The sequence below is a fragment of the Saimiri boliviensis genome, chromosome 19 (genome assembly GCF_048565385.1).
Source record: "Saimiri boliviensis isolate mSaiBol1 chromosome 19, mSaiBol1.pri, whole genome shotgun sequence".
In the NCBI taxonomy this organism is placed as follows: domain Eukaryota; kingdom Metazoa; phylum Chordata; class Mammalia; order Primates; family Cebidae; genus Saimiri; species Saimiri boliviensis.
In genome coordinates, this window is record NC_133467.1 from 38,134,919 (window position 1) to 38,158,628 (window position 23,710).

The window sequence follows — 23,710 nt, forward strand, 5'->3', positions numbered from 1 at the left end:
ATGCATTTCTTCCCGACCTCCACAAACCACTGAAGGAGAAATTGGGGAATGTTTCAGAGCCACTGCTGAGGTTGGCGGAGGACACATAACTGCCCCTGAAGGGGCCCCCGGAAAGATGGACGGCAGTTTCCTTTAGATCCATGTCTGAGCAAGTGGAGCATGAGGATGAGGATACCTGGAGGCCGAGACAGGGAGCCTGAGGCAGACAGGAAGCCTCTCAGCAGCAGTGCCTCTTTGTCGAGCCCTCTGGATCACACTTAAAGCTCAGGTATTTTTTTGAAAAGCCATAAGAATATTCTGGTTTCCACTGGGTGGGTTGAGGTGGTTTTGAAAAAGAATCTGAAACCTGTCCAGGCGAGTTACCAGCTCTACTTGAGCAAACTGCAGGACAATAATTTTTCTCAAAGGTTTAGTTAACGTTCCTCACCATTGCCCTCACTCCTCCATGATTCTTCGCCAGGCCTAGGAGTGGCATGGAATCAGATCAACAAGGTCATGTGGTTTCTGGTCTCAAGAAGCATACACTCTGGCCCAGGAAATGAGGCTAAACCCCAGGGGAGAACCATGTGGAGACTTGTATACCACGTTCACCTTGGTTTTCTCTACCTCTAACTTGGGAAAAGCTCGGAAAGAAAAACACCAAACTAAAACGGCGCCCAGACCGTGTATTTTGTGCGGAGACCTGCCGCACCGGCCAAAACAGCCGCGCTGGCAACCCATGGGGCTCCTCCACCCGGGCATCTCCTGGTCTGTGGGCAATAAAAATCCATCTGCAAATGCGGCATCCACTCACCCTTGGCGCTCTCACTGGGAGATGCAATCCAGAGCTGCTCCTAATCGGCCACACTTTTACGCTGTTGGTGGGAGTGTAAATCAGTTCAACCATTGTGGAAGACTGTGGCAATTCCTCAAGGACCTAGAAATAGAAATTCCATTTGACCCAGCAATCCCATTACTGGGTATATACCCAAAGGACTATAAATTGTTCTATTATAAGGACACATGCACACGAATGTTCACTGCAGCGCTGTTTACAATAGCAAAGACTTAGAACCAACCCAAATGCCCATCGATGATAGACTGGACAGGGAAAATGTGGCACATATACACCATGGAATATTAGGCAGCCATCAAAAACAATGAGTTCGTGTCCTTTTTAGGGACATGGATGAACCCAGAAACCATCATTCCAGCAAACTGACACAAGAACAGAAAATCAAACACCACATGTTCTCACTCATAGGTGGGTGTTGAACAATGAGAACACATGGACACAGGGAGGGGAGCATTACACACTGGGGTCTGTGGGGGGGAAATAGGGAAGGGACAGTGGGTGGTGGGGAGTTGGGGAGAGATAACATAGGGGGAAACGCCAGATACAGGTGATGGGGAGGAAGGCAGAAATCCACACTGCCATGTGTGTACCTATGCAACAATCTTACATGTTCTTCACATGTACCCCAAAACCTAAAATGCAATAAAAATAAATAAATAAAAAACAAAAAACACCAAACTGATAATGCTCATTACCTCTGAGAAGAGTAAAAGGGAATCAGGAGAGACAATAGTAGTCAAAGAAGTCTTAGATGTTATCTGTAATGTTTTAATCTTTTCAAGGATCAGGAATGTATGTATTATTTGAGTGTAAATAAAAATTACTTTGAGATCTATAATTACTTCCATATGTTTTAATCACAAACAAAAGAATAATACCCCATACTGATTTGGGTCTTACTTCAAATCCTTAACAATCATAGTTTCAGAAAAAGATCCTGATACATAAGGAAGGTCAGTTAAATGTTATTATTCTTTGGCCACTGTGTTCATTGTCTTCTTCTAAGAAAGACACAAGGGACAAGAGTTTTCTGCTTTTCTCCATTTTCTGATCAAGAAAAGCTTGACTGAGCTGACCAAGAACAGGTCAAGGATCTGAGAGTCCCCTGCCATTACCAGTTCATTCAGTTACCTCCCTTCCTAATTTCAAACATGTTTAGGGGAGCCAACATTTCTGTAATTACTGGCTCCAGTGTACTTTTAAAAGCCTCATTCGGATGGAACAAATGCTTTGCATTAATCATGCTAAACCTCATAATAAACATAATAACTGGGATTTGCACAGAGCTTTTCTTTGAATAAGCTTAAAACACATTATAATCCAGTGTTTCCCTTAGCCACATAATATCCTTGTGACACATCCCAGAAATGGTGACCACTAGATCCCACTACTGAGGCGCAGAGAGATTTGGTAAGATGCCTGAGGTTGCACAGCAGCCAAGTTCCAAATGGGCACTCAGGGTAGCCATCCCCAGCAGTGACTCCTCCAATCACCAAGCTTTTCCTACAGACAATTCAATGCCTTCAAATGACTCTGGTAGTCTCCTCTCATCTGTAACCATGGCTGTGGACACTTTCCAGAAAACTCCTCCCAGGCAGTGTCAAGACAAACCTTGATGCTGAGGGGCGAAGACCACATTACCAGGAGAGTGTCACCACAGAAGTCATTCTATCACCACTGGGGATGGACTCTGGGTCAGAAAAGGTCCTGTTCGTACAGGCAGTGTGGGTGGTAAAGTGGAAAGAACGTGGGTCCTGGTACCAAGCAGGCCTCCCCACTGCGTGACTGTGGAAGGCTGTCTCCCGGTGTGGACACGCAGTAAGCATCCCTTTCCCTTCTCATAGCAAGAACTGGATGTATTCATTTTCAGTCTACTTGGCTTTCATTTTCCCTGATAGAAACTAATAAGTTTTTAGATAAAAGAATGAAAAAGAAAAGCTAACTGAATGGAGACTTCAGGTCTAGAACGAATGGGGTGGGAGTAGGGAGGTAGAAGAGACAGAGGTAAGAAAAGGCATGGTCAGAAAGGGACAACGAGAAACAGAAAGAGATTGAAATGTTGAAAGGAAGGAGAAGACAAAAGGAAGATAGAAAAGAGAACAGAGAGAGCCCCTCAGAAAATGAGAAAGAGAGGAGAAAAGCAAGAAGGTTCAGGAATCAGATGAGCCAAACTCAGGAGAGAAGGGCAGCAGACTGGTTGTATCAGCAACAGCGCCTGGAGACCACAGGCAAAACCCAGAGGCTGCAGGTCAGGCTGCCAAGAACGATTTGCCAAGAGGGTGGGGAGACATTTCCACAAGGACAATTCCTCTCGAAAGCAAGGCTTTTCAAAGCAAGAATTATAATTATCTCTATTACTCTTATTAATCACCCTGACAGCAACTAATGACCACAGGGAGCCCATTCATCAGGCCCCTGCCCTTTAGACACACAGGGCAGCCAACTCCTCCAGAGGCGCCCAGCGTGGGTGGCATGCAAGCTGGGGAGAAAGACCTCCCTCCTCCTCCTTTAGTAGTCGCCCATGCCTGGGGCTGTCTGAGCACCGGCTTGAAAGAGTTTCCTACACAAATTCAAAACTGATTAAATATTACTAAGTCAAGTATCTGGAATACCTCCTCACAAAAGCTGTTTTGTTTTGTTTTGAATAAATAATATACTTTGGACATTCTAGGAAAATAAACTGCCCAGGGCCATGGGGATGTTCAGGAGAGAAACTGAAGAGAAGTGACATTCACATTTTTATTACAGACATTGGGAAAGGCTCAAAATGTCTTTATTACAGACAATTTTAGAAGTCATGTAGGAGACAAACCAAATTAGATGTAAAAAAGATTTAGAATTCAGGGTGCTTTGGGAAACAGCAGCAGCCTGCAGCCTCAGTATCCCCACATAGGAAAGGTGTCTCCTTGTGGAGCTATCCTCAAAATCAGGGTGGGCAGCAAAAAAAGAAGCTACCATGCTCCTCAGGAAATACATTTGTCTGTATTCACTTATCTGATTTTACAGTTCTTCAATCTGTTTGTCATGTCTATAGGCTATTAGATATTTCTCCAATACTGCTGACCTCGTAGCCATTAACAAGATTATAGAACCAGCTATCTCTGAAAGAATCCTACAAAATGTCTGCAGTAAAGGTAGGTGGAGAGTGAGTGGCGGGAGGGAGAGCATGAGGAAGAACAGCAAATGGGTGCTGGGCTTAGTATCTCAGCGATGGGTTGATCTGTGCAGCCATCCACCATGGCACACATTTACCTATGTAACAAACCTGTACATCCTGCACATGTACCCTGGAACTAAAAATAAAAACTGATAAATTTTTAAAAGGTGAGTGGAAATTATTTTTATTATCATAAAGGATTCCATTAGAGTACATCCACCTATACATAATTTCTGCAGAAGCAAGGAAACAACTTATAAGCTGGTGAAATTGAAAATGGTTTTTAATTTTCAAGCAGTGACGTTTCAACAGACCACCAACTCTGCAGCCCACAGATCCTCCCCTGTGTCCAACATTTTGCTGCTATCCCATCAAAAATAAAAGTTGTTATCTCTCACACAGGGCAAACATCTTATGCTTCAGCAGCAGACAGACACGGGAGAGGCATCGTGAGGCACAGAACCGCCAGCCAAGGGAACAGGCCAGGTGGGGAATAAGGCAGATCCACGTTTTTGTTTTACATCATTAGTATAGCAAGCATCTAATGCAACTGGGCACTTCACCATCAATATAACCAAATAAAATGTGCAATTACAGACAGTGAAAGAGATCTTGTTCAGGACTAAAATGGCTCAGGTTATGAATTGACTTATTTTACTTTTAGGAAATGAGGTCACTCTTGGTTCACAGGGTTTTTCTTGAGAGTACTTCAGCACAGTCAAGATATCATGGCAGCACTAGATGTGAGAGGTAGCTGTCCCTCAGGAGCCAGGCTGTAGACACAGAACAAATGCAAAATAGGGGTGGCATTCAAGGAAATGAGTTTAAAAGCACCGCTGAGAGGAGAAACAGGTGGAATGGGGTTTGGTTGGCAATGTATCCATCTATTATACATGAAGGCTGTTGTCTGCAAAAGATGTCAGGTTAAAGGGTGTAATTAAAACCCCTGTATAAGTACTAGGATCCCCAAGCCCAGTATTCCATAAGCTCTCAGGCCTGACTCCTCTATTTCTCTTGGCAATCTAGGTAAGTCCTCAAAACAAATTCTATTTCTGTTTTTATGAATGTTTTCCTTTCTTAGCATTCTTACATAGACAATTAGACTGTGCAGATATAGTTTCTGGAGAATTCTAGGACATTTCTAACACTGACAAGTTGTAATTAGAATGACAGGAGCAATATCCTAGTAGACTTTGCCTATGTTTTCAAAATATTCCATCATCTTCAAGAAGGGCATCATCTAAGAACAGCTCCTGTCTTAGTCCCCAGCCACCACTACTTGTAATTTATGAGACTGTACTGAGTCTCATCTCCTCCTCCAAGCTTTGAATTCCTTGAGGAAAGGAGTTGTTTCCTATTCATCTCCCATTCCCAGGACACAGTGCGGCATTGGCACGAAGGAAATTAAAAAATGCTTGCTCAGTCAGTTAATTCATTATTATTGCCGTTGCAAAACCATCTAGCTACAAAAGATCACCGAGGTCAGGTGGTTCTTGAGGCTGCAAAGGAATCAGTGGGGAGCTTTTTAAATGCCAAGTCTAGGACTCTACCCCAGGTCTATAGAGTTACTCTCTCTGGAGGGGGAGCTTGGAGTCTTTATTTCTCTAAACTCCCCTTGGAGACTCCACAGTGCAGCAAAGTTTGGGAACCACAGACCTAATCCAACATACCACTCAAACCAGGGTTCACTCATGTGTTTCTGTATCCATTCATCAGGTACTTATTGAACTTCTACTATATTTGAGGCACCTGGATAAATAAAAAATAGATAAGACGTGGTCCTGGTTCTCAAAGAACAATCTCTAAAGGAGTCAGATAGAAAACAATCAAATAGGTCGCCTCTTTACACTGTAATTTACCTCCAAGAGATGAAGAGAGAAGGGATGATAGAGATTCAGAAAAATGAAACAAGTTAGATTTTTTGGTGCATTCCAGGTGCACTTCAGTTGGCAAAACAAGATGCCTCCCTGCCTTCTGAGAAGCAGCATCAGTATCATCGATGTTTTCCACAAGCATGCAGACAGCGATGGAGACTGCCAGAGGCTGAATGCGACAAAACTCAAGACACTTCTCAGACAAGAGTTTGGAATGGTCCTGAAGGTAAGAAGGACAGGGACTCACTCCTTGCACATTTACTCTGTTACTTGGAACTGTCTGCCTGACTCCAGTGACACTATCCTCTCCTGGGTTTCCTTTTATGTCTCCAGCTGTTTCCTCTCAGAGTCATTTCAAGTTCTTCTTCCTCTGCCCATCACTTGAGTTGATAGGCTCTGGAATTCTCTTCTCACTCTATGCATGTCTCCTGGGGATATCATGGACTCTCCTTGCCTCAGCCATTGTCTGTATGCTGAAACCACTCTCTGTATCCTGAAACTTTCAGTCACCTCATCAACCAGATCTCTCTCCTCAGCTTCAGACCCATAGAGCATCTCCATTAACTATGGCGCAAGCATCTCAAATTCAACCTGTGCAAACATCATCTTATAAATATGGCAAATACAGCAGTACTACCCGTTCATTTGTCCAAGCCAAGAACTTGACTGCTAGCCTTGACACCTCCATCTATTTTACTTCTTACATCTAATTACATCACCAAGCCCTCCTGATTCTGACTTCTAAATAAACATCTCTCAGACCTGGTCACTTCTCTCCTCAACCACTGCCCCTGAAGTGGTCTAGGCCACCAGTATCTCTGACTTGAATTATTGCAATAACCTCCTAATCAGTCTCTTACCCCCTATTCTTGCCCCTCCCTATCAACACTATCCATAATCTATTACCTATGTGCAGCCAAAGTGACCCTGTTTAGGTGTTTGTCTTATAGGCTCCCATTTCACCCCTGTGGCACTTATCACAGTGTGTTATAATCACCTGTTTACTTGTCTATGAAGGCAGAGAACATGTCTTCTTATGCTTTTCTTTGTTTCTCTAGCACCTAGAATTATTCCTGTCACATATAATTCATTTATTCAACTGATATTTACTTAGCATCACATATGTTCCGGGTATCTCTGTAGGCTCTGGGAAGAGTACCCAGCAAAATAGATATGGTTCCTGCCTTAAAAAAACTTACAGATAATAAACAAAATAAACATAACAATATATAGTCAAAAACAACATGGCCAGACATGGTGGCTCATGCTGGTAATCCCAGAACTTTGGGAGGCCAAACGGGTGGATCACTTGAGGTCAGGATTTGGAGACCCGCCTGGCCAACATAGTGAAATCCCATCTCTACTAAAAACACAAAAATGGCCTTCAGCCTGGAAAGCTGTCATCCCCTGAGGCTCTCAGCTCAACAGGCTGCTGGCCATTAAAATAAATAAATAAATAAATAAATAAATACACAAAAATTAGCTGGGCATGCCTGTAGTCCCAGTTATTCTGGAGGCTGAGGCAGGAGAATAGCTTGAACCTGGGAGAAGGATGTTGCAGTGAAAAGATTGCTCCACTGCACTCCAGGCTGGGTGACAGAAATCCATCTCAAAGACTCCATCTCAAAAAAATAAAAACAAACAAACAAAACCAATAGTAAGAGTTATGTTCTGTCAGGAAGTCAGAGGAGATTCTTTGAGGAAATGACATTTAAGTCATGCCTTGAAGGATGTGTAGGAGTTGACTAGGTAAAGAATAGGAAGAGTGTTCTAGTGGGGGAAGAAAGGGTATAAATAAAGTCCTTGAGTAATGAAATAGCTTCTTGTGCTCAAGGAACTGGAAGGTCAGTGTGTCTGGGCAGAAAGAATGGCAGGAGATGAAAGTGGAGAGCCAGGCAGGAACAAAATCATGCAGAGCTTTTTCGACCATGTTAAGTAATTTAGATATTTTCCCCAAATGTAACAGGAAGGCATTAAAGAGTTCTGAGCAGAGGAATAACAAAATTCAATTTACAATTTTTTAAATTCACTTGGTGTTTGGATGAAGATAGGTTTTAAGGGGGCAAAAGAAGAAGCAAAGAAACCAACAAGAACACTACTGCAGAGCCAGGCATGGTGGCTTATACCTATAATTCCAACTACTCAGGAAGCTAAGGCAGAAGGACTGCTTGAGCCCAAGAGTTTGAGGCTATACTGAGCTATGATAATGCCACTGCACTCCAGCCTGGGTGATAGGGTAAGACCCTGACTTGTAAATAAATAAATAAATAAATAAATAAATATATAAAAGGCTACTGCAACAGTATAGGCAAAAGATGATGGTAGGTTGGATTAAGGAGTCCAAGCAATGGAGAAGGAAAGAAGTGGATGGGTTGATAACAACGTTTTGGAGGTATAAACAAAAGGCTTTGTTATGAACTGGACTGTAGGGTAAATAAGAAGAAAAAAATCAAATACAGCTACCAAGCTTCTGGCTTGAGAAACTACAAGGACGGTGATACCATTTACTGAGATGGGGTGGACTTGATGAGAAATAGACGTAAGTTGAAAATCAAGAGTTGGACATGTTGAATTTCTTCTACCTCTGATATATCACAGAAAAGATGTCACCAAAGCAGTTAGACATACATGTCTGGAACTCAGAAGAGAGATCTGGCTTGCACAAAGACAAAAATCTAATTATCATCTGCTAAATGATGGTATGAAGCTATGGGAATAGATGAGAATATAAAAATATAGGAGACAAGGAGTGTCCAATACTAAATTCTGAGTAACTCCAATATTTAGAGGCTAAGCAGAAAATGAGAGATTAGAATAGAAAACGGAAACATGGGGCCAAAGATATAGAAAGAAAACCAGGGGAGTGGGATGTCATGAAATACAAGACAAGAAAATGTTTCCAAAGGAAAGATTAGTCAGTTGCATCAACTGAAGCTAAGAGGCCAAGAAAAGACTGTGTCCACTGTATTTGGTACCAAGGAAACCACATGGTATAGTGGTGAATATGGATGCCAAAATGACACATATTAAAGGGAAAATGAAGAGTAAAGAAGTAGAAACATTTATAGATAACTCTTTCAAGAAGCTTGGCAATAAATAGTAAGAAGAGATACAGGGTGGTAGAAAGAAAGAGATGTGAGATGTGAGATGTGAGAATATGGTGCACAAAGTTTTTTGGGTTTTTTTTTTGTTTGTTTGTTTGTTTGTTTGTTTTTGAGACAGAGTCTTGCTCTGTCACCCAGACTGGAGTGCAGTGACATGATCTTGGTTCACTGCAACTTCTGCCTCCTGGGTTCAAGCGATTCTCCTGCCTCAGCCACCTGAGTAGCTGAGATTACAGGCACCTGCCACCACCACCACCACCACCACCTGGCTAATCTTTCTATTTTTAGTAGAGATGGGGTTTCACTATGTTGGCCAGGCTGGTCTCGAACTCCTGATTCAGGTGATCCACCCACTCTTCGGCCTCCCAAAGTGCTGGGATTACAGGCATGAGCCACTGAGCCCAGCCCATAGAAAATTGCATATTAAAAGTATCACAAGCTAAAGTCATTAACATAGTGTGATAGCCGTGGTAATATAAATGAGAGGAAAATGCAGTGGAACAATTAAAAGGCCAGAAACATATCCAAGTCCAGCTGCGAGAATTTAATATTTAATGAAGGAGATATTTCCAAATCTGGAGGCTCACTCTTTGCAGAAGCTTGGCTGGAAAAGAAGCGGGAGACCCGGACATAGCTAAACAGAGTCGGGGTAGGGAGAGGGCTGATGGGCTGGCTTAGGGCTATTTTTTTGGTGAGGAGAAAAATGCAACAGAGAGAAGAAAGCAGAAGATGCAGGAAGGAAAGGGGATAACTGATGAATGAAGACTGAGGAGCTAGGTAGGAGGGCGTGGGGTCCAGGGCCCCGGGGAGGAGCAGGTGGGAGAGGGAGTGCACATGGCGAAGGGAGTGCAGATGACAAGGCTGGATAAATGTGCCGCGCAGGGGCAGGAAAGAGCTGGAGGAGCCGCCCAGCAGCTCTGTCTTCCCCGTGGCAGAGCAAACAAGGCCACCTGCTGAGAGAGCAGTGAGGAACACACTGAATCCTGAGGGGGAAACACCCGACCCGCACTGAGACTTGACACCACACTGGGGGGCAGCTTGGCTTCCTCCTCCCCCTGCCCTCTCATGCCTCCCCACCCGAGGAGGAGACCAGTCCCAGACTTTCTGAGTCCCCTCCAGGTGACATGTGTGACAATGGCGTAAAAGATACCAACCTGCACTGAACACAATCCGAGAACACGAATCTATTCTATGTCCATTATTGCAGTCATCTGTAGAAGGCGAGGGAATGACATGAAACCTCAACTCGTTGAAGGAGTTTCGTAGCTGGGACCACAGGCGCCCGCCACCACGCCCGCCAGGAGTCTCTAAAAACACCCTTCGGTGCAGCCTCGTTCTCTCCTGTGTTGCAGGGGAATTGCAGGCCTTCGTTCCGTAGATACCGTTACTCTAGTGAATGAATCCTAACTTCTCTCCCTGTCCGTGCTATGCAAACCCTTTCCCAGCTGCTCCGCGAAATCTGTCTCTAACCGGCCCAGCCAGCTCACCTGCTGTGAGTTAGCCACTCAGGGCCCCACTCTCCGCCAGCTGGAAAGACCCGGGTCTCGCAGCTGCGCGGCCCTCAGAACTTCTTGCCCATGGCTTGTGCGCCACCTGGTGGTGACTGACGGCAATGTCTCATGTAGACCCCGTATTAGGCAGTAAGTGGAGGAAAAAAACCTCACTTCACCACCCTGGCCTGGGCTGACTGTGAGGGGTTAAATCCTGTGTTCCTTCTTGGGATTTCTCTCTTTTTTTTTTTTTTTTTAATTGAGACAGGGTCTCGCTGTGTTGCCCAGGCTGGTCTTGAACTCCTGGGCTCAGGCGATCCTGTTGGTGTGGCCTCCTAAAGTGCTGGGATTACAGGCTTGAGCCACCACACCGAGCCCCTTCCTGGAATTTCAAATGGACAGGAGATTCTCTCCTTCTCATGTTCATCTGTAACTTAGATTTTAAGGCAAAGAGTGCTGCACAAGCTTAAACTCAGTTCCTTTGGGGATACAGGGTGGTTTTCCTACGGCATTGTTAGATTTTAAAATGGTAAGAGGCATCATCAAGTAAAAAGGAGCAGTTGAGGGCAGGGGGTGACTATTATATTAAATGAATACTTCAATTTTAAGACACGTTTGGATTTCAGAAATGTTAAAACATATGAATAGATGGGTATTAGAAAATGGCTTTCATCGGTGAAATCTGAACTGGAGTGCAGTGTCTACTACATGTTTATTTCGGCATCAATGATTCTATATTTTGGCTAGCTCTGGTGGGCAAGTATTTCAAAAATCACTACCCAGAGGAGTCCTCCTGACAGCCATCCTGCTGAAAAAACAAAAAGACCAAGATAGAAACTGTAAAAATAGGCTGGGCACGGTCCCTCACACTTGTAATCCCAGCACTTTGAGGGGCTGAAGTGGGAGGATCACTTGAGCCCAGGAATTCAAGACCAGCTTAGGCAACATAGCAAGACCTCGTCTCTACAAATAATAAAAATAATAATTTAGCTGGGCATGGTGGTGCACACCCGTAGTCTCAGCTACTCAAGAGGTGGTGGAATCGCTTGAGTCCAGGAGGTCAAGCTTGCAGTGAGCCATTATTATCACGCCACTGCACTTCAGGCTGGGTAACAAAGCAAGACCCCATCTCAAAAAAGCTGTAAAAATAACTTGACCTTCCAGTAATGGAATTGTGCAGAGCTGACAGTTGGCAGTTCATTTGCTAGTGACCAAGATTGTAGACTGAGAATGGGCTACCGTCTCCAGCCTGCAGTTTGCTGAATGGGAACCCACAAGCCAGGAATAAATGCCCCTCCCCACTCCACCCCTGCCCCAGGCACAGGCTCAAGCATGTGTCTTAGAAAGGAGGAAATGTTATTATAACAAACTGTCTCTTCTTACAGAGTGGGACCGCCCAGCAAAATGTCTCAACATGAGTTCAGGGTGGAGGGTGACACCCAGAGGACTCACACAAGCAGTGAAAGATGACTGATAAACTGCTAGTCATGGGAAGAGAGGAATCTGGGTTGCTGGACAGGGGAGGGAAAAAAATGAGGAGTCCCACAGGCGGTGGAAGGCTGTGTGAGGCCTGACGTGACCCTGCCCAAGACCCCCAAGTCCTTAACACACACACACACACACACACACACACACACACACACAAATACACACATTTGCATGGTTTTTTGGTGGAAATCTAAGAGAAGAGACTCAATTTTCCATGTCAAGCACACAGATAGCCTACACTAGGAGGAGACAGCCATGAAAATGTGAACCCTGGGGACCCACTGAGATCACCCAGAAGGACTTGGGACTTCTACTGGCCATGGATATAGCGTGGGGATGATTCGTATTAATTTTATTTACTCTTGAAAGTCAGAGATTCTCTAGCTCACACATGGGTAATATATAGCATGGGCTTTTGCAAACTCTCATACCCCTTTGACTTGACACCTTTAAGCCAAACTGACCTGCCCATGAATCGAGCACTCACCAGCACTGCTGACACTAATTGACAGGCATAGCTGGGACTTCCTTCCTCCCAGCTCCCATCCTATTCCAGTTCCTCCTGTCTACTGGCCTTCAGTTTGATCTCCTTGTTTCAAACACATTCCTGCCTCTTAGATTTGGTGTGGTATTTTCCCTAGCTCTGAATCCAGCAGTCCCCCATACCAACTTAAGTTCAACCCTCTGATTCATCCTGTAAAGGCTTAGTGTAGCTGAAACCACCTTACCCTGAGGGAGCTCTAACTCTCAATGCCTTCATGAAGTGGAGCAGAGAGTTATGACCCTTTAAAGTGCTATTCTATAAGTCATACCAAAGAGCCTCACAGTGGGCTCTGGGTACCACCTCCCTCATAATCCCCTGGTTGATGAGTGAGAATTATTAACATGCAGACTCTTGACCGGCTGAATCAGAATCAGAGTGTAGTATCCAAGGACCTGAATTGTTAACAAGCTCCCAAGGTGAGACTTGTGCACACTAAAGTTTGACAACCACTACCCTAAATAAGCGTAATGTATTTTAGTTTTGACACTTGCACAGTGAGGTACGGGGTACTCTTGGTCAATTTAACATTCTGATAAAATAGATTCCAATGACACCATGAAACCATTAAAAATGACAAGGTAGAAGAATATTTAATGATATGAAAAGGTATTTATGGGACGGGCATGGTGGCTCACGCCTGTAATCCCAACATGTTGGGAGGTCAAGGCAGGCGGATCATCTGAAGTCAGCTGTTCAAGACCAGCCTGACCAACATGGTGAAACCCCATCTCTACTAAAAAGACAAAATTAGCCGGGCATGGTGGCACATGACGGTTATCCCAGCTACTTGGGAGGCTGAGGCAGGAGAATCACTTGAACCGGAGAGGTGGAGGTCGCAGTGAGCCGAGATTGTGCCATTGCACTCCAGCCCGGGCAACAAAGAGCGAAACACCCTGTCTCAAACAACAACAACAACAAAATCAAGTTTTGTCCCACTTTAGAGTAAAATATGAATGTTTATATGAACATAGGACACATGTCAGGAAGAACATACCCTGGAAAATCAACCTGCATGATAAAATTGCGGGAGCTTTATTTTTTTTTCTATGTATATTTTCTACATGTTTGCAACATGTTCATAAGTACATGTGCACAGTGTAATCTCCCTGGGAGCGAGACTTTGTTTTACTATTGTTGCTGCTGTTTTCAGTTTACTGCATTATATTAAAATGTGTTGCTGAGGCTTCATGATCTCACATAACAGTAAAAACCAAAGTCTGTTCTCATGTTTAGTTGTGCAGCAGGAAGAACTGCTTCACATAATATTTTGCAAGAACCTGAATCATCCCATTTGGCTCAAAAGGTATGACATTATTCTTCATCTCTTACAATGTTTATGCGCTAAAATTTACTTGATACAGTTCATAAGTGGACTAATGCTAAAAACAGATGTAACAGGGTGATTAGAAAAAAAACAGATGACACACATAAAAGCATTCACTGGACCGGCCATTTTAATTAATGTTTATAAATCTACAAATGAAATATTTTGCAACTATGGAACAAAAAATGTGGTCATCATCTCTTTAATAAAATTATAAGTCATCGAGGGTTTTTAAAGTATTGCATTTTAACAATGAAGATGCAGCAAGAACCAGAAGTAATGCTAAGCTAGAACCTATTACACATGTATTTGAAATCCGGAGTCAGCTAGTTACAAAATGGGTATGTGCCAGGTTCATGCATGACAGCTTATGACCAATTAACCGCATCCAGATACACACAAAATAAGCAAATATGTGTGTAGCTTCAAATCTAGGAAAATATGGAGTGAAAATTTGGGTTTTCTTATTGGGTTTTTTTTTTTTTGGTTGGTTGGTTGGTTTTGAGATGGAGTCTCCCTCTGTCTCCCAGGCTTCAGTGCATTGGCACGATCTCAGCTCACTGCAACCTCTGCCTCCTGAGTTCAACTGATTCTCCTGCCTCTGCCTCCAGAGAAGCTGGGATTACAGGTGTGCACCACCACAGCCGGCTTAGCTGGGATTACAGGCGTGCACCACCACAGCCGGCTTAGGAGAAATGGGGTCACCATGTTGGCCAAGCTGGTCTTGAACTCCTGACCTCAACTGATCCCCTAGGCCTCCCAAAGTACTGGGATTACAGGCATGAGCCACCACATCCAACCTATTATTTCTAATAAAGTTGTTTTTTTTTTTTTCTATTCTTACTTCTACAAGTTATTTATAAAATGAATCAAAAGATAGATGACAGACACAAATAGATAATTAAGAGGTAAAAGGTGATTATTTTTCCTGGTATTCTGAGGGTTAAGGCCTCACATGATTGCTGTAACTCAACAAGTTCCTTATTAGTTAAGAAAACCTGAAAGAGATTAAGAATTTGGTGGCCTTTGTGAGGCACTGTCCCAACCTCCCCACCAGGCTCTTCAGCTCTCCGGGACTCCAGCCACCTCCTCCCTCCCCCTGCCCCCAGCTGGTGAAGTCACCGGACCTGCCACCCTCTGGTATTGCGGGACAATGAAAGTGGGTGGAGGGAATGAGGCACCACAACAGTATTTCCCTCTAGCAGCTTCCGGGGCTGGGTTTTCTGACATTTCTATTGCCCCCAAATATCTGTAACAGGCGGTACTCATGAATCTAATTCAGAGTTCTGGCTACTGAGGTAGCAGGACTGCGACCCCTGAACCAGCAGCTTCTAGCGGCTCCACTCGCAGGCACAGCCCAGGAACCCACCCCTACTCCCTCCTGCGAGATAAAGGAAGCAGCAACTCAGACCTGTGGATGGATGAGTCACTTCCTGGGCCGTGGCTCAGGGCCTCCACTCTGCTCCAGACCTAAAACCCCCTTTCCGCGCAGATCTCAAAAACCACTTGTTTCCTGTCCACAGCTAGATTTCTTTACTGGCCAGCCTGGCTCGGAGAGGGGAGCAGAGCAGCCAGCCTTAGAGAGGATACCGTCAGTGTTCCTCCCTGCGCCCGCACGGGCGACCAGCTCCCGAGGCTCCAGGCAGGGTGTGCCTTTCCGCTGCCCGGCGCCCCCTTAGGTCCAGCACACACTGTCATCTTCAGCCTGCTTTGTGTTTCAAGTTTGCCATTTGAAACGCAAACTTGCTCTAGAAGGGCATTTGCTTTTCTCTCTTCCTCTAGACAGCGCCCACCAAACCACAAGGAGAGGTCCTGAAAAAATAACTGGAAAGTCACAGACCGTTCTGGCAAGCGGAGTTGATGAGAAACAGGTAATTCCTGTTCATGGGGCTGACTGGTTTTGTGCTTTGGCTCCCAACCAAGAGGTGACTAAAAACGGAGGAGAATTTTACCAGGCTCCAGAGACTCAGAGTGGAGGGAGAGAGTTCCACGGGCTCAGCTGGGAAATGAGGCACAAGGAGCCAGCCGGGACAGAGACCCCTCCAGAAGTGACAGCGCCAGAACCGCCTCCCACCACAACATTCAATGCCCTGGCATCTTTTGATGTTTTGTGCCTCAGCCAACTTGCTGACTCACAGACTTGAGAGGTAACTTGCTTTTCCTATCAAAAAGTACTAACCCTTGAGGGGCAATTTCGCAATCGCCATCAACATTTTCAAGGCTCATAATCTGGACACCATTGATTCTGCCTACTTTCAGGGGTTTTTCCTCAGATGTGCCCAGACATACACAGGATTTCTCGAACAATAATTAGGCAAAAAATGAAACCATCTAATTGTCTTTCATTAAGAACCCATTATTTGGCCAGGTGCAGTGGCTCACACCTGTAATCCTAGCACTTTGGGAGACAGAGTCAGGTGGATCACTTGAACTCAGGAATTTGAGACCAGCCTGGGCAACATGAGGAAACCCTGTCTCTGCTAAAAATACAAAAAATTAGCCAGGTGTTGTGGTGCACACCTGTGGTCTTGGCTACTCGGAGGCTGAGATGGGAGGATCACTTAAGCCTAGGAGGCAGAGATTGCGGGGAGCCAAGATCATCCCACTGCACTCCAGCCTAGGCAACAGAGTGAGACCCCACCTCAAAAAAAAAAGAAAAAAAAAACCATTATTAGATATTTGATATTCCATCTATATTATAGAATACTATGTAGTCATTAAGAAGAAGGTCGAGAGATATGCACTAGTATACCAATCACTACGTGAAAACAAAGCAAGTGGCAGATGAATGTATACAGTGTGACTCCATACACGTCAATCAAACAAAACAGTCTTTTAACAACAGAGACACTTTCTGAGAAATTTTGTCCTTGTGCGACCATCATAGTGTGCTTACACAAACCTAAATGGTATAGCCTACTACACCCCCAGGCTATAGAGTATAGTCTGTAGCTTCTAGGCTACAGACCTGTGCAGCATGTGACTGATGTGACTGTACTGAATACTATAGGCAATTTAATACAATGGTAGGTATTTGTGTGTCGAAACAGAAAGGTACAGTATAAATATGGTATAAAAGATTTAAAATGCTACACCTGACATCACATGGCATCAGCTGGACCAGCTCCACTAAGGCTAAAGTATCCAATTCCAAGACAACTCACTCGTATGGCTGTCACTTTGGTGCTTGCTCTTGATTTTCTTCTACTTGAACTTCCTCGCAGCATCATGGATGGGTTCCAAAAGTGAGTAGCCTAAGGGAAAACCAGGAAGACAGTATCTCACCTTTGAATATCAACTCTAAGAAATCATGTAGCATTACTTCTGAAACAAGTCACAAGCCTACCCAGGTTCAAGGGGAAGAAACGTAGAACCTACCTCTCAATGGAAAGAATGTGAAGGGTCACTCCATAAGAGCATGTGGGAGGCAGATATTGTTTTGCCCATTTGGGGAAAATACAATCTACCAAGTTCCTCAACATTGATTCCATCCCAAACTATTCATTGTAGCTAAGTAAGGTAATTTCATCTCTTTGGCCAACAGTTGGTTCAGGGCTAGGCAGGACTGAACAGTTTTGGACAGTGAGACTCAAAAGAAGTTTCCTCAGGATTTTTGGGAAAAAGAGGTAAGTTTCTCCCACTTGAACAAGAAAATACATGCTCCTTATGTGCCATGTGCCACCTACGTCTGGTGGCCGTCCTATGATTGCGAGGGAAACGTGGATCTCAGGATAAAAGGACTGAAGAGCTTCGTCCCTGATGACATCACTAAGATGCTGAATCAATCAGCCCTGGAGACTGCTCTGCCCTAGGACCTACTTTTATGGAAAAAATAAATAATAATTTTATGAACACTCAACCCTGTTTGAATCAAGTTTCTATCTCTTTCACCCAAAATCTCCTTAGCTTATCCACTGTATTCCTAACATTCCTAACATTGCTGAGCTAACCTGCCCATCCCCAGGCCTTCCAAGAGTGGGAGGTGAGGTATAGGAACCAGGGAAAGGTGAAACCAGAGGAAGTCTTCTAGCACAAAAATGATAAACCATCTAAAAAGACCATAAGAACCTTTAAATTATTCATTTGTCACATAAAAGTCCTCATGCCTGGTGCTAATCCATCACGTCCTTGTCCTACACCCAAAGTATGAGTAAGAAGGTCTTTGAATGCCCTCTAGAAGGTAGGTGGTGCCACTCACAAAAGATAGGATGAAGGTGCTAGAGCTTGTCCTTAAGGAGCTGACAGCCTAACAGGAAAAAAAAAAAAAGGCTTTAATTCAAAATTGACTGTATTACTCATCACAAGGAAAGTGCAGATACAGAGCTATATATCAATGAAGGGTATCAATGAAGAGACAAATTTTTTTAGTTGGAAGAGATCAGTAAAAGCCTCACAGAGAAGGTGCTTTTTGAGTTGAGTCTTTGTATAGCTAGAATTTGGATATGAGAAGATGGGAAGAACATTCCAGATGGTAGGAAGGAATCACAAGAATGAAAATCAGGGCCGGGCGCAGTCGCTCAAGCCTGTAATCCCAGCACTTTGGGAGGCCGAGGCGGGTGGATCACGACAGATCGAGACCATCCTGGTCAACATGGTGAAACCCCGTCTCTACTAAAAATACAAAAAATTAGCTGGGCATGGTGGCACGTGCCTGTAATCCCAGCTACTCAGGAGGCTGAGGCAGGAGAATTGCTTGAACCCAGGAGGCGGAGGTTGCGGTGAGCCGAGATTGTGCCATTGCACTCCAGCCTGGGTAACAAGAGTGAAACTCTGTCTCAAAAAAAAAAAAAAAAAAAAAAAGAATGAAAACCAGTATATGGGAAACTGTGAGATTCCTAAAGCCTGGAAGATACTCAAAATGTGAACCAGCACTGGCCAATTAAGCAGTAACTAGTCTGCAGGGCTGAAGCAAGTCCTAGAGACCCTCTGTCAAGACATGCATTAATTAACCCTTATGTTACTTGGTTATAGGAATTGGGTGGACCAGGAGAGAGACAGGGATAGCTGGGCCTTCAGTCAGATGGCACTTAGGGGTTCAAGAGGCTATTTAGCAAGAGACAGAGAAGAATTTCCATATTTTAACAACCAGTGTGACTGGAGACCAGTGAGAACCAGTTCTTACTAATGAGAACCGGTTAGGAAATCAACCCTACCTACAGGCAACAGTGAAAAGTTCCACTTCACTAGAGTTCACAGTGAGTGAAAGGAAATAATGAAAAAAATAGCTGGAATTAGGCCACAAAGGAGTTTGAATTCCAAGATAAAGAATTTGGATTAAAAAATTAAGTAATACAGATCCACTGATAATATTTTGATGAGACGTTCAGATCACAATGGATTGAACACGTATCTGACATGGTGTGGTCTCCTTGGAGTAGAAATTTGGCATATATGTGACAACTTGCTGTGGGTCATTGTGAAAGAGAAAATTTCTCAGGTCTCCCTAACTACAATGAAGACCTAAAAACACTGTGAGGGAATACTTTAATGGCTTCCAACCATAAGCATGCAAGATGTCTAGAAGGAAATAAAGAGAAATGTAAATGTGTGCAGACCATGGCAGAAAGCAAACGGTTAACTCCTACCAGCAAGCACAGGGACTCCCTGCGCCAGGAAGCCATCCCACAGAATGCCTGAGAGAGCCGAGGGCCAGGGATTAGAGCACAGGCAGCAGGAAGTGAGAGGCGCTCCAAGGGATAACAATAATGACCCTCCATATTTGCAAAGTGCTATTTACAAGGCCCACTTTCATTTAATCCACACGGCAATACTGTGAGGAGTAATTAACATTTGTATAACACTACACCATTGAAAGAGCCCTTTTATATTCATTACCTCCTTAATTCTCCCCCCTTACACCTGAGAAAACTGAAGCCATTAGAAAAGAGCTTATCTCCAGGGAGATAACTGGAACTCAAACTCAGGCTTTTAGATTCCTGGACGAGCATTTCCATTTACCCTAGTGTGGCCTCAGGGACTCTGGAGTTATTTGTTAATCTTACAAATGCGGCCTCAGTGCTCCAGGCAGCAGCTGTAGATTGTGAGAGAAACCTAAGTATCTCCCCTTATAGTTCTTCAAGGGGTAAATCTTCTATCCCAGGACTTAAATAGAAAGAGGCTCGCCCTAGAGATCAGGTGCACATCTCCTGGTGCAGAGGGCTCAAGCAGTTTCTGGAAAGATCCCAACCCAACCCTGTTTTGTTCATCAAATTCGATTTGGGAATCCAGAAAAGCAAGAATCATGACTTTTTGAAATCTTCATATCCTCGGACCAGGATCTGTTACTTAGCAAATACTTGTTGAATAACAATGAATATGTAAGTGAATATACGTGTAATACCCTTGGAACTATCTTGAGATTCCCCCTCTGCCAAAGAAAAACAATACAAAGAAAAACAATACAAAAGAAAAACAATACAAATAATTCATGAAGCAACAAGTTATTTAAAATCATGAGTTTTTATTTTGTTTATTGAGACAGGGTTTCCATCTGTTGCCAGGGTGCGGTCGCATGATCACAGCCCACTACAGCCTCAACCTCCAATGCTCAAGCGATCCTCCCACCTATGCCTTCCGAAGAGCTGGAACTTGAGGTGCGCTCCACCACATCTGGCTAATTTTTTAATGTTTATAGAGATGAGATCTCACCATGTTGCCCAGGCTGGTCATGAATTACTGGGTTCAAACAATCTGCCCACTTCGGCCTCCCAAAGTACTGGGATTACTGGTGTGAGCCACTGTATCCAGCTTCTTAACCTCCTTCATGCCCTCTCCACTTAAACTGGAATCATTTGTCATATAAAAGTCCTCATGCTTAGATTTTGGCATCATTTATAAGGGCTTTGCCTACAACATGTTAAACTCACTGAAAAATTAGACTATATCAATAATTTCTTATTTCCCAGCTCTCTCCATCCCTCCTTTCCACTTCTCTTGTTCCTTGATTTTGTGGAGCCTTCCTGGCCACCCACCTTCTGTGTTCTTGCTCCTTCCTTCTTTGTCCTGTGTGCAGTGCCAATCAAGCGAATTCCTTTCTCAACCATACCCTCAACTCCTTCACCCCTTTGTCCTTAGTTACACCCATGCAAACATCCCTAACCCTAAATTCATTCCACAGCCCGTTCTCTTGGATCTGATGACTAAACTCTGAAGCACACCTGGAAGAAGCCATAAGCCACACAATCGCACAACCATGTGGACTGGAGTCGCCACAAAATGATAGCTTCCTCTCAGCCATTCTGGATCAGATCCTCTATCCATTTCCTCCGAGACCACACAACCTCCTCAAGTCCCCTACCCAATGCCTATCCCCTCCATGCCCCCTACCCAAAGCCTACACTTACATATGCCTTACTTCCTACCTCATGGCATCAAAAACAGCATGGGAAGGGATGCCCCTCTGCAGCTCGCCCAAACCTACGAGCTATCTACAGCCTCCCTCCTGTTCTCCTTCTCCACCTCTGTGGAGTAACTCCCTTTGGGGTCTTGTTTTATTGTTCTTATTTTTTCAATCTGGAATGTTTGATGTCTCTCATTCTGATAACTCCTCCACAGCTTGTAAACCTATATACTTTTGAATCTACCCTTGACCCTGGATCCCCTCTGGCTGCCACTTTCTCTTTTTCTTCATATTCAATTTGATCAAATGACTGATCCACACCCACATCTCTACTCTTCCTCTCCCTTTCCTCAGTCCACTGCCATCTTTCTTCCTACCATCACATTAAAACTGCTCGGGCAAAGGTCTCCAAGGATATGACCACCAATCCCACGGACACATCTCAGCCTTCATCATACTCTGCCTCACTGAAGTCTTTCACTTTGTTGACTACTCCCTCTATCTTGGAAGTGTCTCTTCACGGGCTTTGATGGCACCAGAGAGGCCTCTTCCTGCTTCCCTGATCATCTCTTCTTTCTTCTATGCTGGATTTTCTTCCTCCACTTGCTCTGTAAATATCGTTTATTCACCTAGGTTGAGCTGGTCGAGCAGCGTCTGAACAGAGACTTCATCTGTCTCATTAACTAATACAGCCTCCATGCTTAGTTAGCTCTACACACATGAAGACTCTTCTTACATGTTGTCTGCTGAATGAATGAGTGGATGTTGGAAATACTAGAGTGAAGACTTCTTACGTGTTGTCTGCTGAATGAATGAGTGGATATTGGAAATACTAGAGTGAACAGGGCACCATCTCTGCCCTCAAGCAGCTTACAGTACAGTGAGGAAGACAATTAAGTAGACATAAAATAACAGTGGAGTATCATAGGAATTATGATACAAGCAGCTATGGGAGAACATAAGATAGATACTGGACATGCTTAATTCCTCCAGCACCGAATTGTCCTGCTTACCTCAGACTCAATTTGATCAATATCGAAACATCATCTTCCCTTAAGCCCCCCAAAATGTTATTCAGTTTATGTTCTCCACCTTGGGGAAGGTACCACCACCACAGGGCTATCAAGCTAGAGTCCTAGGATTCACTCTGATGCCTCCTTTTCTCTGATGCTCCACAACTGAACGGTGGCCAAGTTAGGTTGGTTTTGCCTTTTCAGTATTTGGCAATTCCCTCTTCCCCTCTCCATGGCCATCTCGCCTTGGTTATTGCAACAATATTCTAATATTTTTAGCTTCTAGTATTTCTTCTTTCTAGAACATGTTTTCTATACTTCCAAAAGTGAAGGGGATCACATCACTGTGCTGCTTAAAAATCTTCAGTGTTCCTTGATATATAACCCTCAGGTTACAATCCAGACTTCCAAGTATATCTCCTAATGAGCTGACCCTTGTCTCTCCCATCTCATATCCCACAGGTTCTGCCTCACATTTACCATCACCCCATACCCTAAAGTCTGGTTCTACTGAACCACCTGCAAGTAATGAGAACACACACAATGTTTCATCCCATCTTACTTCTGCCCAAGCCACTATGTAAAACTTCCTCTGAAGATACTGCTGTAAGTCTTAAGCATTTTACATGAATTAACTCTAACTCCTCACAACTACTATTCTCCCATTTTACAGATGAGGAAACTGAGACACAGAGCCAACAAATAACTTGCTACATTTCACATAGCTAATATGTTGTGACACTGGGATTTGAACCCCAGTCTTGTGGCAGTGTCTGTGGCTGTAAATACTGTGCTATCCTGCCCGAGTTCACCTTGTTTCACTAACTTCCTCATCCACCTGGTGAATTCTTATTTACCCTTCAATATGCACCTCAAGCAGCACTTTCCCTGCTCTCCTGGAGTTTACCTCTCATTTTTTTTCCCAGCATTGTCATTGTGTCTTGGTGACACACCTACTATTGCATTTGCCACACTATACTGTGTCCATTTCAGAATCAACCCAACCATACACAGAGATCAGATTGCACATTTACCTTGAGCCATGGAAGTTCCTACATTTATTACCTGATAGCCCTTTTGCTCATCTGTATATCATTTTTGTCTCTTGCCATCAGTTTACCAGCTCACACTCATCCTCAGCTCCTTGCTGGCTCTAGCCCTTCAGTTTGACTCATTGTTTGCCTACTTCGCCAAATCTACCTTGCTTGCTACCTTTCCCGAACTCTCCCTTTTTTGGCTGATAACCTAGAAATGAATCCCTTTCAGTGTGACCCTGGGGAGTGGCTGCCAGGCAGCCCTAACTGGGTGGGGCTGATCCCCCAACCTAGCTCTGGACAAGTCATACTTACTTAGTTTAGCTTTTTTATTTGGTTTCATTCAAGCTACTTCATGGGGCTAAAGAGTTATTGAAACAATAAATGTCTTGACCTCGTGATTTGCCCGCCTCAGCCTCCCAAAGTGCTGGGATTACAGGAGTGATCGAAACCATCCTGGCCAACATGGTGAAACCCCATCTCTACTAAAAATACGAAGAAGAAAAAA

The 23,710-nt window shown here is 44.0% G+C and overlaps 1 long non-coding RNA gene across 4 annotated transcripts in view; it reads right to left on the reverse strand.

The window, feature by feature from the left end:
- Positions 1-739: 739 nt before the first annotated feature.
- Positions 740-23,710, reverse strand: part of LOC104649915 (uncharacterized) — a 128,343-nt gene continuing 105,372 nt past the window's right edge. For all 4 annotated transcript variants that reach the window (XR_012515017.1, XR_012515019.1, XR_012515018.1 and 1 more), the window contains 2 exons: positions 16,981-17,070; positions 740-916 (listed from right to left, as the gene is read on the reverse strand). This is a non-coding gene — a long non-coding RNA (uncharacterized LOC104649915). The remainder of the gene's footprint in view (positions 917-16,980; positions 17,071-23,710) is intronic.